This window comes from Sus scrofa, chromosome 1, assembly GCF_054392235.1.
Source record: "Sus scrofa isolate SSC_HxYL_T2T_F1_AM1 chromosome 1, Sscrofa_HxYL_maternal_Yorkshire_Landrace_v2.0, whole genome shotgun sequence".
NCBI lineage: Eukaryota > Metazoa > Chordata > Mammalia > Artiodactyla > Suidae > Sus > Sus scrofa.
In genome coordinates this window covers 177,753,832-177,767,389 of record NC_139383.1, presented here as the reverse complement: position 1 = coordinate 177,767,389, position 13,558 = coordinate 177,753,832, and the positions used below count along the sequence as shown (strand labels likewise).

General features: G+C 46.8%; 1 long non-coding RNA gene across 1 annotated transcript in view; it reads right to left on the bottom strand.

The window, feature by feature from the left end:
* The window catches only part of LOC102161781 (uncharacterized), a 36,160-nt gene extending 25,845 nt beyond the window's left edge, over positions 1-10,315 (bottom strand). Inside the window, exons 1-2 of the long non-coding RNA XR_014817584.1 lie at positions 10,119-10,315; positions 5,778-5,916 (exon numbers count right to left, since the gene is read on the bottom strand). This is a non-coding gene — a long non-coding RNA (uncharacterized LOC102161781). The remainder of the gene's footprint in view (positions 1-5,777; positions 5,917-10,118) is intronic.
* Between the last annotated feature and the right edge of the window lie 3,243 nt (positions 10,316-13,558).

Here is a 13,558-nt window from a genome sequence, read left to right as displayed (position 1 = left end):
AACAAGTGGAGAAGGGGCAAGGGGACATTTAGAATATGAACAGGAGAGTTTAAGTCTGGACAAAGCCACTATTTGCTGATTTAGCTCTCCAAAGATCTTGAGACACTTGCTCCTACATAGCATAGATAGCCAGACCACCCTTGGTTGGCGGTGGTGTTAAACCCTGCATCAGTCTCAGGAAGGAAAAGAAGGACATCCACTTAAGGGAGGTGGTCTTAGGCAGTATCATAAACCTTGCCACAGTGCCTGGAGCCATAACCCTGGAGCAGCCTAGCTTGCCCGTCAACACTGGTGCCTTTGTTCCCTAGCAACATGCTCTAGCAACAGGCGACTTTTATTTTTGCGCTGGTAGCTAGATATCAGCTCTCAGTTGACAAAGCCGGGCTCTCCTTAGAAACAACTCATAGAAAAGATATACCTCGAATGAATTTGGGTATAGTCATCCTGTCATCTCCTCTCGCTTAGAACAATAGCATAATTAATCTATCATATGTTCGGAGTGTGTTATTTCTTTGTTGGCTTATTGAAAGACATTATCCTGCATGCTACTGGCTTGTGAAATAATTATAATTCCTACAGTAAACCTGTGTTAAATAAATTGTTGGCAAAGACAAACCAGTCTCTGAGCTTAATTGCTACTCCCCAAACAAAGATGAAATGCTGAGTCATCAAACGAAGACAGAGGCCTCCTCCTTGGAGCATGGGATAAATGTGTGCTGGGTGCTGGGCTTGAGGTTTAATGGCTACATTTGGTAGAGAAGGGGAAAATTGTACAATATATTTGAAATGCATTCGTTTCTCTTCCTATCAGAAGCGGGCTGTGGCAGAAACTGCAAAATGTGTGCCCACTCATCCTTCCTCTTTTCTAGTCAACGCCCCCATTTTGTTGGGGGTGTGAATGCACCTAGTTAATTGCACTTCCTTAATCCCTCTTGGTGCAGCTGATTCTGACCAATGATTAAAAGATTACTTCTCCCACACACTTGGTGGTTGCCAAGGGGGAGAGGGGAGGGAGTGGGATGGATGGGGAGTTTGGGGTTAGTAGATGCAAACTATTACATTTAGAATGGATAAGCAATGAGGTCCTGCTGTATCGCATATGAAACTATATCCAATCTCCTGGGATAAACCATGATGGACAATAATATTAAAAATACATATATATATGTATGACCGAGTCACTTTATTATACAGCAGAAATCGGCACAACATTATAAATCAACTATACTTTAATATAAATAAATAAATAAAGTTTACTTCTCCTGACATGAGCATGATATATCTCTTACTTGTTTAAGACACCATTTATCAGATGTTCTGTTACTTCCAGCCAAACAGAATCTCTACAATTCTCAAATCCTCAGCTGCATGCAAATTCAAGCCTGATACTACCCACCTGGAGTTGGCATCACACCCCACAAGTTAAGGGCTCAGCCCCACATGACTGCACCCACTTCAGACACCAATCATGGGTCCTGGGCCACATGAACTTCTGAACAACCAGCTATGGATCGACCACTCCTTGTGTTTGATAGTTTTCTAGAATAGCTCACAGAATGCAGGAAAACACTTTACTTAACATTTACAAGTTTATGATAAAAGATATAACTCAGGAGCAGCCAAATGGAAGCGATGCGCAGGGTTAGGTATGAGTGTATTTGTAGACGTGACTGACTGAGTCGTTAGCCATTGGTGATTAAACTCAATCCCCAACCTTCCTTCCTTCTTCAGAGGTTGGATGGATTAGAGTTCTAAATTCCAACATTCTAATCCTGCCTTGGTCTCTCTGGTGACCAGCCCCCATTCTGACATTCTGAAACTATGCTGGGGTCCTCTGCCAACAGTCATCTCATTAGCATACAAAAGATACTATTATTCAAGAGATGCCAAGGGTTTTAAGAGTTCTAGGCTAGGAAAGAGGAACAAAGACCAAATATTTATTTTTCTTTCTACCACAGAATCACATCAGATTCATAGGCCAACTACTCAGAAAGTGCCTCCATTCATTTTCACCGTATAACAAAGTACAGTTTGTCCCTGACTTATGATGGCTCGACCTAATGACTTTATGATGGTGCAAAAGTGATATGTGTCAGTAGAAATCTAATTAGAATTTTGAATTCTGACCTTTTGAGGGGCTAGTGGTATGTGGTAGGATAACCTCTGGTGAAGCTGGGCAGTTCCACGAGATCCCAAGGGCAAAACCAATACACTTAGAATCATCTTGTTACCATCCAGCATCCTGTTTTTCACTTTCAGTACAATATTCCATAAATTACATGAGATGTCAGCAGTTTGTTAAAAAAAATAGGCTTTGTGTTAGATGATTTTGTCCAACTGCTGGCTAATGTAAGTATTCGAGCAATTCTAAAGTGGGCTAGGCTAAGCTCTGATTTGCGGTAGGTTAGGTATATTTAAAACATATTTTCATCTTAAGATATTCTCATTTTATGTTGGATTTGTCAGGATGCTTAATCATCAGGTCAAGGAAGATCTGTACTCCAGAATTTAGTGGCTTAGAACCAACACCACTTTATTATTTCTCAAGACGATGGGTTGACTGAGGCTCAGCTGGGTGAGTCATCGGTTGGGGTCTTCTGGGGTATCATGATTGCAGGCAGACAGCCCAAGATGGCTTCACTTGCATGCCTGGCACCTTGGCTGAAGGTTGGGGACTTGTCTCTTTATATAGTCTTTCCACTTGGCTAGCCTTTACATGGCAGCTTCATTCCAAGAACAAGCATTCTTAAGAGGCACATTCCACTTGCAAGGACTTATCAAACCTTAGTCTGCATTATGCTTGCTAATGACCCGTTGGCCAAGCCCAGGGTCACTGTGGGAAGGAAATCCACAAGGGCCACCAAATTAACAGTCTATCACACCAGGGATGTTGTAGAAGTGACATATTCTTTATGTAGAGGATAGGACTATATAAACCCCCAGGTCCTTTCTAATAGTAGATATCTTTGTTTGTTTGTTTTACAATGTTTTCCCTGATTTTTATCTTTCTTCCCTTTCCGACTCTTTTACTTTTTCACTTCTTATATCTATCTCTCAACCTAAAAAAGCAAAAAAGAAAAAAGAAAAAAGAAAAAAAAAGTGCCAAATTTCTACAGAAGCATTACAATGAATTAGGATCTAGGAAGTAGAATCTGAACTTTTTAAACTAGTATAATCAATTGATAGCCTATAGACATGTTTTGACAAAGGCTCAGTTTTTTTTCCTAGTAGTTTTTTTTTGTTTGTTTGTTTGTTTTTGTCTTTTTGTCTTTTCTAGGGCCGCTACTGTGGCATATGGAGATTCCCAGGCTAGGGGTCGAATCGGAGCTGTAGCCACCGGCCTACGCCAGAGCCACAGCAAAGTGGGATCTGAGCCGCGTCTGTAACCTACACCACAGCTCACGGCAACGCCGGATCCTTAACCCACTGAGCAAGGGCAGGGACGGAACCCGCAACCTTATGGTTCCTAGTCGGATTCGTTAACCACTGCACCACGACGGGAACTCCAAAAGGCTCAGTTTTTTAAAGACGGGATATTTCATATTAGAATTCAGGTTCCACCTATGGAATGGGAGAAAATTGTCGCAAATGATGCAACCAACAAGGGCTTAATTTCTAAAATATGCAAAAGCTTATACAACTCAATATCAAAAAAACAATCCAATCAAAATTGGGCAGAAGACCTAAATATACATTTCTCTAAAGAAGACATACAGATGGCCAGTAGGCACATGAAAACATGCTAAGCATCACTAATTATTAGAGAAATGCAACTCAAAACTACAAGGAGGTACCACCTCACACCAGTCAGAATGGCCATCATTAGTAAGTCTACAAATAACAAATGCTTAAGGGTTGTGGAGAAAAGGCAATCCTCCTTCACTGTTGGTGGGAATGTAAACTGTACAACTACTATGGAAAACAGCATGGAGGTTCCTCAGAAAACTAAATATAGGACTACCATATCACCCAGCAATCCCACTCCTGGGCATATATCTGGATAAAACTATAATTCATGCACCCCTATGTTTATATCAGCACTATTCCCAATATCCAAAACATGGAAACAACCTAAATGGCCGTCAACAGATGAATGGATTAAGAAGATGTGGTACATATACACAGTGGAATACTACTCAGCCATAAAAAAGAATGAAATAAGGCCATTTGCATCAACATGGATGCACCTAGAGAGTCTCATATGAAGTGAAGGCAGAAGGAGAAAGACAAATACTATATGATATCACTTATATCTGGAATCTAAAATACGGCACAGATGAACCTATCTACAGAACAGAAACAGACTCATAAATGTGCAGAACAGACTTGTGGTTGCCAGGGGTGGGGGCGAAGAGTGGGATGAATTGGGAGTTTGGGGTTAGTAGATACAGACTATTACATTTAGAATGGATAAGCAGTGAGGTCCTACTGTATAGCACAGGGAACTGTGTCCAAATCTCTTGGGATAAAATATGACTGGGGGGTAATATGAGAAAAAGAATGTACATATATATATATTAATGACTGGGTCACTTTGTTGTATAGCAAAAATTAGTACGACACTGTAAAAAAAAAAAAGAATTCAGATTCCCAGCTTCCCTAGAAATTCAAAAGAACAAACAATTCCTGCGCCTACACTCTACCCTGGCAACCAGAGGCAAGAGCAAAGTTGAGACTCCCCTCTTTCAGAAGGGCCCATTCACCACCTCTCCTCCTCTCCATGTTGTTATTCAAATCAGAGCAGGTTCCAATGTGCCTTGTCTGCTCACGCATTTCTGTTATCTGTCTGGCCTCCAGAGGTTTTTGAGTTGCAACCCCTGTTCTAAACCTACTCTGAATTTTCTTTTTTAACATTACTCCCCACCCCCATTTCTCCCCCTCTATAAAATGCACACATTGTTATTTTCCACTCATTCACCATAATGCTGTTATTACAACTTATCTAAAGCCTTTCCCAGCTTGAGGTCTGCTCATCAAATAACTCCTGGCCTTTCTTGCGAGCAGTGCCAAAACCCCCACCTCCTTTTAAAAGCCTTGCTTGACTTAATAATGGTGAAACTGTGGATTCATCTGGATTCAACATGTTGAAATCCAGGATCCAGGAGTCAATCCTTCCTTCATAACTTCTCAGGGCAAAGCTTGATTACAAATACCACTGTTTCTGGGTTATAAATAGGTGTCCAAGACACAAGCACAGAGTCCTCATGTAAAACAACAGGCTGTAATGTTGTTTCCAAAGGAACACTACTGAATCCTTTTCAAAGAGACACATTTGGAGACAGACTGGGAGAATCCCTGAGGGCGGTGGTTCTCAAGGTGTGGTCCTGAGAGCATCACCACCAGCATCACCTATAAGCTTGTTAAAAATGCAAAGTCCCCGGTCCGACCCCCAGACCAAATGGATCCGACTCTTGAGGATGCAGGGCCCAGCAATCTGTTATAACAAGCCTTCTAGGTAGTTGTGAGGCAGGCACACTGTAGGCTGAGCAGCATTGCCTTGGAACCATCCCACACCATTAGGCTTTGTGGTTCCAATTTGAGCTTAGCAAAGTAAGGGACCCCACCCCAGGTTGCACCTGGTTTTGCTGCCTTTTTTACATTTTCCAAAATCCCTTGTGGCTGCAGGTGATTCCCAAAGAGGCTCAGCATGGGCACTGCCTGAGGAGTGATTGCCAGCCCGCCTCCCATTCTGAATCAGTAAGTTTGGGCAGGAGCCTGGATGTGTGCAGCTCTGACAAGCTCCTGCCGATGCTTGGGAACGACTTTGTTGGAAATACCTGCTGATGGGGTCATCTCTTTCCACCTCTCACTACACACAGGTTGGGGCAGCATGGCACTTGAATTCCTGGGAAACTGCTTTCAAAGTCTCTTGATTCTGCCGCTGCTTTTGGAAGGTTCTGAGTGGCCACGTGGCATCTGTGGAGGGACACACCTGTCTGCACAAGGCACCATTTCTGCATGCAAACTGCAGCTTTCCAACCCAAATGCCCACATGGCCAAACTATTCAGACGGTCTGCCCTTTGGGGCTTTTCTGTAATGGCATTTGACCCACAATATGCTTTTTGCCTGGCCACCGGGGATTGTTTGCAGACCTTCTGGAGGGTTAATAAATAAATGATGGGCTCCTTTCTGGCCAGGGGAAACCATCTCAAGGTCAATGATATTGCAGAGCAGGGCTTTACAGAGCTTGCTGAGATTAAAAAATCATCAGCTCCCACTAACCACATCCTCTCTTTTCTGAAACTTTGAAGCTTCCCTGCTGCACAAAAGGAGCACAATTAAGCCTCGATAAAATTTTAATAGCAGGAATTATGCACTCTGCAACCAGCCTACAATTAGCCGTTGCTATGTTACGGGCAGAACCTAATCACAATAATGAGGCAAACAAAGGGAGGGAATTAATCAGGGCTATAAGGTTAGTGCACAGCCGGTTCCATCTCAGAGCTCTGATTTCCGAAACACAGCAGTTGGGCCCCTGGGAAATCTCAGTCCCACGCAGCATTAGATTGGCTGGTGTGGGGTGGGTGTGTGGTGTGATCTTGTGAGTGCAAGGCTGTGTACAGCATCACTCCTACCACCACCACGGGGATGCACTCGTTTTATAAAATGAGGGTGCTCTTCCTCTGTGCAGGAAAGCATGCCAGATTCTGCGAGAACTGTTGCTCTCCGAGACACGAGCCCTGCCTTCTCGGACTTTGCTATTCCAAGTGTGGGCCTGGGACCAGCAGCATCAGCATCACCTGGGAGCTTGTTAGAAATGTGGGCTCTCCCACCCCAGACCTCCTGAATCACACAAGATGCCCAGGTGATCTGTGTACACAATGAAATTGAGACATCTGCTCTGGAAGATTTCAACCTTGTAATAACAGCAGCTGTTATTACAATGATAATAACTATTGTTTCCGCCAGGTTTTTCTTTTTTTTTCTTTTTTCTTTTGGCTGTGCCTGTGGCATGCAGAAGTTCCCTGGCCAGGAATTGAATCCACACCACAGCAGCAACAATGCCGAACCCTTAACCGCTGGGCCACAGGGGATCTCCTCTGCCGGGTTCTACTTGAGGGATTCTGCATGTGATTATCGCATGTCACCCTCATCATCCCTCTATGAGATTATCCCCATTGTGCATGTGAAGAAAGTGAGGCTAAGAAGTCAAAACACTTGCCCCAATTCATTGGACTAGTAGGAAAGGAAATTGAAGTGTAAGGTCAGTGTTTCTTGACAGCAAAGCCTGGCTTCTTTTGTCTTTTTTTTTCCTTTCAGGGCCTCACTGGTGACATACGCAAGTTCCCAGGCTAGGGATCGAATCAGAGCTGTAGCTGCCAGTCTACACCACAGCCACAGCAACATGGGATCTGAGCTGCATCTGTGACCTACAGCACTGCTCACGAAAACGCTGGATCCTTAACCCACTGATCAAGGCCAGGGATCGAACCTGCATCCTCACAAATACTAGTTGGGTTCATTACCACTGAGCCTCAAGGGGAACTCCCAAGCCTGGCTTCTCAGCCCTGGGTCGCGGATGCCTCCTATCCCATACAGAGGGAGGGTGAATAAAGTTCAGATCAATGTATGATAAAAGGTCACAAGTGAATTTAAAGAGGAGGATAGTTTTAAGAGATGATAAAGGGCAGTGACCCCATCTGGTTGAGGTGATAGGGATGGAAGAAGTGGCATTTAAGCTAGAATTTGATAAGTAGGATTTATATAGGGAAAAAGAGGTGGGAAGGGCATTCCAGGTAGCTGGATCAGAATAAGCAAAGTACAATGATGTGAAGACATGAAGGATATCTAATGCTTAGAACACATCATTTCAGTATGATATGTGTGTGAGGGGGCGCTGGATTAGAGAAGGCCTTGAATGTCAAGATAAGGGTATGACCTTCATCAGGAGGTGACGAGGATCCACAGAGGGTGTCTGAGCTGGGGTGTGTCATGGTCAGGCCAAGCTCTAGAAAGAATGATCTTGGAGATTATGAGCTGAATAAAGGCAGAGGGGTCTAAGAGACAGAAAGGAGGCAGGTGGCGCTTGAGATCCTGCGGGGAGATGGGCCAGGGCACTGGGATGAGTCAGAGCCTCTGGTCCCGGCTCCGGCTCCGGCCTTGATGAGAACCCTGAGAGACGGTTTGGGGAGAAAAATGGTGGCATGCTCGAGATGTATTACATTTGACGTGATTCGCAGCCTCCCATCAGCAACATCAACGTCCCTTCGACAGCTGTTTATTGAGAAGGACAGCAAAATGAATAAGGCACAGAAGCCAACACATGACAGCTCACAGTAACTGAGCACCAGTGCAGGGCCCAAGCCCAGTGCTTTACAGGCATCACTTTTTCTGATCTCACTGCAGCCCCCTGAATTGACTTGTCACCCAATCGCTTAAAATCCAGGCTGCACATTATAATCATCTGGGGAGCTTTAAAAAAACATTCCAAGACCTGGGCCCACCCCCTGAAATATGTGTGCGCTGTTAATACATTGAGTGAGGGTCCTGGCCTCAGCTGAATCTTGGTGGAACCTCTAACTCTGTCCATGCCCTTCAGCCAAGAACGGGAAGATATCCATCATTAAACCAGATGAGTCTGTCACTCACTATGTCCCTGTGGGGAATGATAGGCACTTTCTCCCCACAAGAGGGTCTTAGAAAGAAGCCATCATAGCACTTGAGCTTTGATGGGGTGACTTGGAGTAGGGTCTCAGGAAGTGGGGGTGCTCTAGATCAGATGGCTTCAGAAACGGGGGCACTTCTATGATTATTTGACTCTATGACTATTCAGGAAGTCCCACCCATGGGGAGGGGAGACTAGAATGAGGACAAAGTTGAAATTGGTCAAGTAGCATTGACTCATCTTGGCCAAGAGAAGGGGTCTTTGGTGGATGGCAGAGTGACCTTAATTTTTGTCTTAGACACAATTATGAAGTGGCTTGCTTCATCTCATTTAGTCTTGGTCTCAGAGTAAACTTGGCTGAGGTTGGTGCTCTATGAGACCGTTTATACCCAACAGGAGCACAGCTTGGCTTAGCTGTGAGACTCCGGCTGTTTTCTGAGTATCAGAACTGCGGAGTTTTTCTTTGTCACTCCCCAGGCCTTCAGACCATTTCCCATTCCCCAACTTCCCCCACCACCAGCAAAAGAAAGAGAAGACAGAGTACAGGGGAGAGGGAAGCATGACTAAGGCTCCAATTTAAGAAAGAGGAAAGAGAAGGAAACAGTGAGGGTGGGTGTGGGGGAGACTAAACCTTGTGTGGATTCTGCTTCCCGGCTCCAAGCTGAAGCGCATCTCAGCTGAACACAGGTGGTCGGCAAAAGAGCCCAGCGGAGCCACCAGGATGGAGGGGGAGACCATTTGTTATTCCCCAGCCCTGCAGCTGGGCCCTCACTGTCAGCAGTGACCTTGCGGCCCATCCCCCCTCCGAGCAAACGCTCTTTCCCGCCATCTGTCTGGCATCGGGTGCTTGGTGATGCTCAGCTTGGTGTGAAGGGGAAGCTGCTGCTCGTGGAAGGGGAGGAGGGTGAGCACTAAGAGGATGAGGATCAGGGGAGCCAGGCCTGCAGCTCTGTGTGTGTGTGTGTGTGTTTGAACACTCTTGTGTGCTCGCTCTGGCTTAGAGAAATCTTAGCTAGGCTATTCCTACCGGAGGTGTGAGGACTGAGGTCTCCCCCTGAATGTGGAGTCTGGCCCTGGAGCAGGTGTTTGCGGCCTCCTCACCTCCACTCCAACTTCTGGAGAAGAGGAGGAAGCAGGTGCCCTTCAGAGCTCCCCCTGACCTGGCCATGGGGCTGCCCTCTAAGAGATCTGTGCCATTCCTCCACTTTGGGGCTGACGCTATGAAACCCTGAAGACTGAGGGGCCTTGGAGGCAGCAGGGTCCAGATGGCACCAACATGCCACATCTTTTGTGCCATTCTTGCCTTGGCTCAGGCTTTCCCTCTTCTTGGAAAGCCTGTGCTACTCCAGCCCAGTCAGACAGAGTGCATTCGCCAGCCCACCCCAACGGAATCAATTATCCCTTCCTCCGCGTCCCACAGGGAGTCTTGACCCCCCCCACCTCCACCTACCTCCACCCCCACCCGGCTTCTACTGAAAAGCTCTTAGATGCTACTTATTATGTGCTCCTTACCTGAGCGTCTTTCCAACTGAACAAGTAACTGGCTTATTTATCCCTTGGTCCTCAGCCCCTGAAACTCAGCCAGACTCATGGTGGACACGTGGTAAATGTTTGAGAAGGTTAAGGGAGCATTGGAGAGAAGGCTGTGTTGCCAGGCTAAGCATGCAGCAATGTCCTGGGGTGGCGGGGGCTGCAGGAGGCCGCCCTCTGGCAGCTCAGCACATGCCTGGTTGCTACTGAAGCCCGCAGCGGACTGCTCACCTGGGCCAAGCTGCAGCTGGTCGCCCTGCTCCTTTCTGAAGAGCACCTTATCAGCGCTTCTCTGGATCAGAAATGAATGAGGCAGACCTGGGAGAGTCCTAAACTCAAGAAGACTCGAGGCTACAGAAAGCAGCAGGTGTCTTGTGTTCATTCAGGAAGGTCTCAGAGGAAGGGTGATTGGCAAGTGGCTTCTCTGTTGACACAACCTAGTGACGATTTCAACCTCGTGACTTTGGTCGCTCTCTAGAACCAGCTCCTCGCCAAAGACACAAAGAAAACCCAGACCAAATCAAAAACTAAAGCAAAGCTCCTGGGGAAATAAGAAGGGAGTCGGGGATGAGGGAACATATGACTCACCATCTGAGCTCCCCTGAGCAGAAGCAGAGCTAAGGCAGCACTCGCCTGGGATGGCTGGGTCCCTGGGCAGACATGGACTGGATTTGGTCCCCTGCAGGGGGTACCTGCACCTCAGGACAGTCAAATGGAACAGAGCTGCCCCTGTGCAAACTCAAATGTGGAGCTTTTCAATTACGACCTCCTGCCCAGAGCTTTGGTAGAGATGCTAAATGAAAATGGCCATCAGCAAATGGATAATGAATGACTCGTTGCAGGTGTAATTGGTGAGACACACAGAGAAGGAGAGGCGGTTCAGGTAGGGGAGTTTCTTTTTCCATTTTTTTTTCCTGCTTGAGATGAGCGTGGTGCTCAGCACCTCAGGACTCACCACCTGTCAAGTCCTTCCTCAGGCCGCATCAGGAACCACAGAGGCTCAGAGATTCACCGAGGGGAGGAGGGAGGAGGGGAGTAGGGAATAACATCTGGAATGTCCTCCTGAGTCCACCCCATGGGGCATCAGGGACACAGGGACAGGATCTTGGCAACCACGATTTCAAAGGGGCCTCGCAGAGCAGAGGGAACAGAGACTTGGAAGTCAGGCCAGGGTTCAAATCCCAGTTCCACCATCTATGTGTTCAGTCCTATGATCTTGGACAAAGCACTTGAACTCCCCAAGCTTCTGTTCCATCCTCTGTAGCAAAGAGAACATGGTCTTTCTCCGAGGAAAGGAGGGAGGATTTGGATAAAATGAAAGGAGATGGCCTACAGGGCAGGAAGGGAGCACAAGGTCTGGCATATGGGAGATGCCCGGGAAAGGAAGTTCCCTCTCTCCACCCCATCCCTTCGCAGGATAGCAGAATGCCCCGCGCCAATCCACTAGACAGCCTCCTTTCTCACAAAATTAATTATCCAGGAATTCGCCTGATCCGAGACACTGTGCAGGTGTGTCTTTAGCAAAAAGGAAGCAGCCTGCTACAGGTGGTGGTGGTTGGTGGGTTCTAAATATTGATTCTCCTATAGGTGAAGCTGAACTTCTAATTTGTCTTAAAGTCTATCTATCCAACTGCAGGGAGGGCCCGAACCTGGAGCAGACTGGGAGTGGGCAAGAACCTCTCCTTTCCCATCATGATTTTATCAACTTTAATCACCTCTCTGTCCAGACTTCCAGCCTCCAAGTTTTCAGCTTCAAGTGATTCATCTCAGAGGCCACCCGCATGGGCCCCTCATCTGTCGTTTAATTGGAGGGGGGGTGCTGGAGGCCTCAGAGCCTTAATTGCATGTGTTAATGGGTAGGTGCGATTATACCCACCACACTCTGCACACCGCCAGGCAGGCAGATGATTAAGGGGATCTTGAAAACTCCAGCTCCCTACAGCCCTCTCCACTAATTGAGCAGTGGAGGAAGTGCTTTTGAGCTCCCCCACTCCTTTCCTTAAATTAACTCCTGGCTCCAAAGTCCTCCTCAGAGATGCATGCTGGCCACATGGCTCAGAACGCTCAGTTCCAACCCCATCCGTCACCTGTCACTTAGGCACGGGGTGCAGCCGGATTGTCCGTGGAACCATCTATCACCTACAGACTAGGGGTGACCTGGGGTGGGGGTACCTTCATGGGCTCCAGAAGGTGACATCGATCCTGACTATAGTACCTGATTTTTAACCAAGTGGTGGCCTGAAGGTGTCCCCCTCATCCTCTGGCTTTGGCCACCTGTGTTCAGCCCCAGTCTGGACCACTGCATCGCCTCCTGGAGCATCCCCTGCTTCCCGATTTAGTGTGTTCTTCACCTGCAGCCAGAGTAATCAGCTCGAATCATAGATGGGGCCAAGCACTGATTACCCAGAATGCAATCTAAACTCCGTGTCCTGTCTTCTGTGTGCCTGGCACATACCCCATCATCAAACTGGACCCCCCGAGCCCTTGCTTACTAAGGTCCAGTCATGCTGCTCTTCTCATGCCAGTTCCCCAAACGTACCAAACTCTTGCCTACTCAGGACCTTTGCACACACTCTTTCTTCTGCTTGGAAGAATCTGCCTTCATGCTTTTCACGGTCAGCCCCCTTTCACCTTCAGGCCTTTGTTTAAACCGTGCTTGAGAGGGGCTTTCTGTCCTTCTGTGACTGCCATATCTTCAGTAATTTCCAACCTTCTTTTTTTAAGCACTTGTTTCTGTCAAAGCATAGAGCAGGATTTTTCATTTTTTTAGTTTTGTCCTTTGGTTATATATTTGTGTGGCTATTACTGTCTTACTAGATGAAAGCTCTGTGGGGTCAGAAATCCTGCTGTCAGTTCACCACTGCACCCCAAGAGCAATTAGAGTGCTTGGTACTTCTGCACTCATTCGGCATTTTTGAGCACCTACCATGTGCCAGGCACTCAGGATGCTGCAGTGAACAAACAGGAGCAATTTGCTGCCCTCCTGGGTCTTACATTCTAGAGGGAACAGGAGAGGCAGGTGGTAAACAACAAACATAAAAACATCATAAGGAAATCATGTAGAATATTAGAAGGTTATTAGGGCTCTTTCTACCAACCAGGACTAAAGTGTGTGTGTGTGTGTGTGTGTGTGTGTGTGTGTGTGTGTAAATTCAGTTAACAGGGTGGATAACACCTTGTGCCCCATCATGACAGTCAGGTGAATTTGGGTTTTGACCTCCCTGGCTTTTATTCCCCCTTCTTCTGGAAACAGCATCCCAAGTTTTTTGGGGGGACTCTCCCTACCCACTCCCCCTGCACTCACCACAGGCATATAAGCCTCATAGGCCTGTCAATCACAGCCTCTGCCCCTCCCAGCCAACAGGTGGCGCTAGACCCAGGCCCTTTAGAACCTAAGTCTTAAATGGAGAGACAAAAAAAGA